This window comes from Strongylocentrotus purpuratus, unplaced genomic scaffold (assembly GCF_000002235.5).
Source record: "Strongylocentrotus purpuratus isolate Spur 01 unplaced genomic scaffold, Spur_5.0 spur5_scaffold_1, whole genome shotgun sequence".
Lineage (NCBI taxonomy): Eukaryota > Metazoa > Echinodermata > Echinoidea > Camarodonta > Strongylocentrotidae > Strongylocentrotus > Strongylocentrotus purpuratus.
In genome coordinates this window covers 46,964,424-46,969,668 of record NW_022145594.1, presented here as the reverse complement: position 1 = coordinate 46,969,668, position 5,245 = coordinate 46,964,424, and the positions used below count along the sequence as shown (strand labels likewise).

The 5,245-nt window shown below is 36.0% G+C and overlaps 1 long non-coding RNA gene across 1 annotated transcript; it reads right to left on the bottom strand.

The window, feature by feature from the left end:
* Nucleotides 1-982: 982 nt before the first annotated feature.
* On the bottom strand, nt 983-4,858 carry LOC105437227. The gene is made up of 2 exons (XR_004062790.1): nt 4,776-4,858; nt 983-3,488 (listed from the first exon to the last, which is right to left on the bottom strand). It is a non-coding gene; the product is annotated as an uncharacterized LOC105437227 (long non-coding RNA).
* Nucleotides 4,859-5,245: the final 387 nt, after the last annotated feature.

The window sequence follows — 5,245 nt, the reverse complement described above, 5'->3', positions numbered from 1 at the left end:
TTGAAACAGAAAATCGGCATGTAAAAAAAAAATGAATAAAAAATAAACAAAAATAAAAAATAGAAAAATTATAACGGAATGAAAAAATAATAAAAAGGGCAGGGTGCTTGCAGAAGTCTCGAGAAATTCTGTAATTTTATAGCATGATTCATAATTTACAGCCAATCTGTTTTATAACATTTGTGTGTAATAAATGAAATTTCTCATGAAATTATTTAAATTATATCCTATAGAAATCCTACAAACATGTTCATGAAAAATCTGTAAGACCTTAATGCTAGAGTGTGTATGTACAAGTTACCATCAAAACACACACTAAAAAAATAAATCTTGTGACTGCTGCAGGCACCTGCTTTAATTTTACAGATACACAAGTCAGTCAAACAAACAACTGCAACATTTTGTAGTTTTTCAAGGGTTTATTTATCATTACCAATTACAAACATGTAAATACTGATCTGCAAGGAGCTTAATCAACAGTAAAACAATAAAAGCAAACTTCAGTAAGTAGCAAATATATCAAATGTAACAAAAACTATATGGCCTAACAAACAACTGCAACATTTTGTAGTTTTAAAAGGGTTCATTTATCATTACCAATTACAAACATGTAAATACTGATCTGCAAGGAGCTTAATCAACAAGAAAACAATAAAAGCAAACTTCAGTGAGTAACAAAGATATAAAATGTAACAAAAAACTATATAGCCTACGGGGTGCCCCCCCCCCCATGATATGAAATCGTAAAGAGTCATGTTTAACCGAGGTATATCATTTATTGCTAATTCATGATCGACATGCCACCACTTCTGGCGCAGGTGAAATTTTATTTCCTCTCTCTCTCAAAAAAAAAGGGCCTCCTGTATAGACAAGCATGACATTCATGCTATAAACCTGATAAAATTTATACCAAATAAAAGAGGAAGATACTCTTTTAGGACATACCACAGTCTTTGAAGAATAACATACATTAGAGATTATATAGATTTTTGAAAGTGGACTTTTTTTTTCTGACTCACCCTGTATAGATGCCTAAAGAAAAGGGCACCTGCATTCTTCATTCCTTTACAAAGATTATTTTGGCTCAAACCAATAATGAAAACCTTTAAAATCTGGAGGCATAGAACCTACTGCAACACATGACTTGTATGTGATTGGCATATTTAAACACATACAAAACATAATTTAACACATTTCTAAAAAAATAAATGATTGGCATGATCAGATATCATATTGCAAATAGTGTGAAGTGCAGAAAAATACAAATCACAGTCCAAGGATCATAACATGTCGCTCTTCTGGTTGGGTAGAAGAGAAGCCTTCCAATCAACCATCTAAACCAAATTCTAACGGGATCCCTAAGACCACTTTGAGGTGCTCTTTCAGATGTGCTATAACAATGCTAAAACTGTGCCGGGGGGGGGGGGGGGTCTATTTCAAACATGTCCATTGTAACATAGAAAATGTAAACAAAATGCACACTAAATCTAACCTGATGATATTTTGATGCAATTCTGCTCGATTTGAGGGTCACACACTCAATGGTCGGAATTCACAAAGGAAGTTTAAGTTTAGACCATGGTTTATGCAGATTTTGTGTATGATTAGCTGACAAAGATCCAGTATAAATGCACGCTTTTGGCAAAGTACTAGAAATTCATGATTTTTGCCATGGTTTAAAGCTATGGTTTAAAATCATAGCAACAAGCATGAATTGAGCGCCCTTTGCCATACAGCGTGCCTTCATATTGGACCTTTCTCAGCATACACGCTAAATTAAGCGCAAATTATACACAAAATCTACATAGACCATGATTTAACCCCCCACAGAGTTTAAAGGAGAATGAAAGTCAGACATTTACATGATTTCAGTGAATGGAGAATACCAATGAGACTTAACAGTAAAAGTTTGAGCAAATTTGGATAATCCTTTTTTGGGTTATGGATTTTTGAAGTTTTAAAAAATCCTTATTATGGACTTCCTTAAGTTGGCAATTCCGCTAGAATTTGTGATGTCATTGTGCTCAACTCTCCATTGGTTATGTACAGAGAGTTTCACAACATTTTATTTTTATAAAATATTAAAAGGGCAATTGTATTGATTCTTTCAGACATACTGCAGAATTGATGTAGCCATGTCATACAAAAACAAAATACACTGGCGGAAATATTATTTTTGATGAAAATTAGAAAAAAGTGAAACTCTCTGTACATAACCAATGGAGAGTTGAGCACAATGACATCACAAATTCTGGCGAAGTTGCCAACTTAAGGAAGTCCATAATAAGGATTTTCTAAAACTTCAAAAATACATAACTCGAAAACGGATTATCCAAATTTGCTCAAACTTTTACTGTTAAGTCTTGTTGTTCTTCTCCATTCACTGAAATCATGCGACTGTCTAACTTTTATTCTCCTTTAAGCCTCCTTTGTGAGTTCGGGCCAAGAATATCAAATTAATATGGCCATCAGTTCTCATGATTGAAGATGGCATAATGTACATTATTTTCCTAAACAGCATACAAATGTCTATTTTTGTTCTCAAAATACCCACTTGCCTCAATGAAAAATATGTACATGTTTCCAATAAAAGATGAAGATGATGTACATAGCATAGCTGCCAACCTTTGAAAACACAAATTAGTACATACTCAGCACCTCAAAAATTTGTATTTTTCAACCGATCCTCTTCTCAACTATTTCAAAATGTAATATTGTTGTATCGCAGTATCGCAGACCCCTGGGTAGCAAAACAAATTTCCTTGCAAGTCACATGCAAGCCTAATGTGACAGGGCCTTAAGGAAATGTTGCTCTTACCAATGGTATTAATAAGTTGATCTGTGTGCTATCAGAAGTGTGTCAGGCATTGTTCATGGGACACCCTGTATATAAAGTTGACCAGGGTAAACACCAACATGGTATAATGTTTGCATACTGTAGCATATATCATCAAGAAAACACTATAAACAACCTTCAAAAGAACAAATATACAAATTATATAGGTATAAAATTATAAATAGGACCTGCTGAGGTTTTCTTACATTACCAACAAAATCTAAAAAACTCACTTTGTTCCTTGGCAAGGACTATCTTGGCTCTTTCCAAAAATCAAAGCCTTTCACATCTGGATGCATACATCCTATACTATACTAATACTTATATATATTTTATTTGCATTATGTTGGGGATGTTGAGAAAAGGCTTTCAAGATGAGGCACAAATAATAGAAATTTACAGGTTTCTTACATCACATTGTCTCATCCATGTATTCGTCACAATAAAAATCGTGCATAATAAAGCACATCTCAAAACAAATTGACAGAAGCATAAAAAATGAGAGCTGGATGTCTGCTACTCTGTTTTCCAGTCAGATTCGAACTCTACGATTCCACGAAGGAGGGCAATTATCTTTGGAGACACGGCCGATTTCTTCTTCTTCTTTCCTCCACTCTTTACTGGACCCCCAGGACTGATGCCAATGAGTTCCCTGAAAATACATACAAACAGAGATGTTATCTTGCAAATTAATCTTCATACTTCTAACTACGCTTAACTTCTCGAAATTTGAATATTGAAACGAAAGAAAATATGTCGACTTGGAAAATAATGACTTAAACAACTTGTCAAAAGTCTGTACCTTGTCTTATAGCAGGAATCCTGCTATAAATGCATCTTTTTATAGTGGCTTTCCCACATTCCCCATCGTTTTGACTATGATAAAATATGAGGATTGGCAATAAAAAGCTGCTTGCGGGATTCCTGCAGGGGGGGGGGGGGTCTGTTTCTGCTTATGTTTGTTTTATTGGTTGGATATGGCTGAAAATGAAATGATGTGAGGAGCGATTTTGTTTCCAATTCCGTTATGGACTGATACTAAGCTAGCAACTTGCAATAATCTGTATGAAATCAAAACACAAGTAGTGCTCTAACCATAAGCTGGTGATTAAAACACCTCTTCTTGCCAAAACAAAAAAAACAAATACCACCTGAAATTTATTGAAACATTTTTTGTCCTTCAAACATGAATATACAGCATTGAAATGTACGAATAATGAACAAAGTAAACAAACAAACTAACAAACAAGCAAGAAAAAAATCACAAAAGCTTTTCATACCAGTTAAGAACTCGATGTGAACAATAGCCATTCATTTAGCAACTTTTCACTTCTGACTTTGACCAAAGGACCAAAGACAAAGTCCAGAGACCAAACCACGTGTGTGAGAACGTTTGGCATTTTCGATCTTGTAGATCATTAAATAGACCTAGTCCTAGACTAGACTCTAGTCTAGTCTAGAGTCTACTAGATTCTACTAGAGTTTTAGACCGATTAAATATGACTCTGTTTTGGGGGGCCTAGTATTTACAGTACGGTCATTAATCGGGCGGCCCTCCCCGTTAATGACCGTACTGTAAATACTAGGTCCCCCAAACATAGACCGAAGGCTCCGGCCGTGTGTGTCGCTCTCAGTCATTAACATACGGACATTCTCTTTTTACCCTCTCTCCACTCAGAGGGTAAAAAGAGAATGTCCGTATGTTAATGACTGAGAGCGACACACACGGCCGGAGCCTTCGGTCTACCCCAAACAGAGACAGATTTAATCGGTCTAGCTTACTTTACTAGAGTTTAAGCATAAATTCTCGAGTTCTATCCGACTTAAATCTCATCGTGGTGATCACCAACAAACTCAATTCTTAATACTATAAACACTACATTGAAATTCTTGTTATAATACCTAACGAAAAAGAGACTTTAATTGACAATCGACTTACCCAATCCAATTCAAATCACAGGCAGGCCCAGGCTCAGCTCACGAACGAACTTCGCAGGTATGTACTGCATGCATTATGTACAGATCAGACTACACTATGAATATGACAGACAATGAAAGCGGACAAAATATACAGTTCCTCAGGTAGACAAAGGGACAGCCCTTCACTGCTATTATGTAAAAATATGTAGAACAGGTGTCACATGCATATTCACCTGTTCTACACATTTTTACATAATAGCAGTGAAGGGATGTTCCTTTGTTTTCCTGAGGAACTGTATATTTTGTCCGCTTTCATTGTCTGTCATGTTCATAGTGCTAACTAGATAACTTCTATGCTGCACTGTACATGTACGTACGTACACATCATGGTAAACATGCACAATTAATGCATGGCGCGCGCGTGCGAGTGCAAGCAGCTAGCAAGCTATAGCTGGCGCTGGCCCGGCTCGCCCGGCCGGTTCGTTCTGA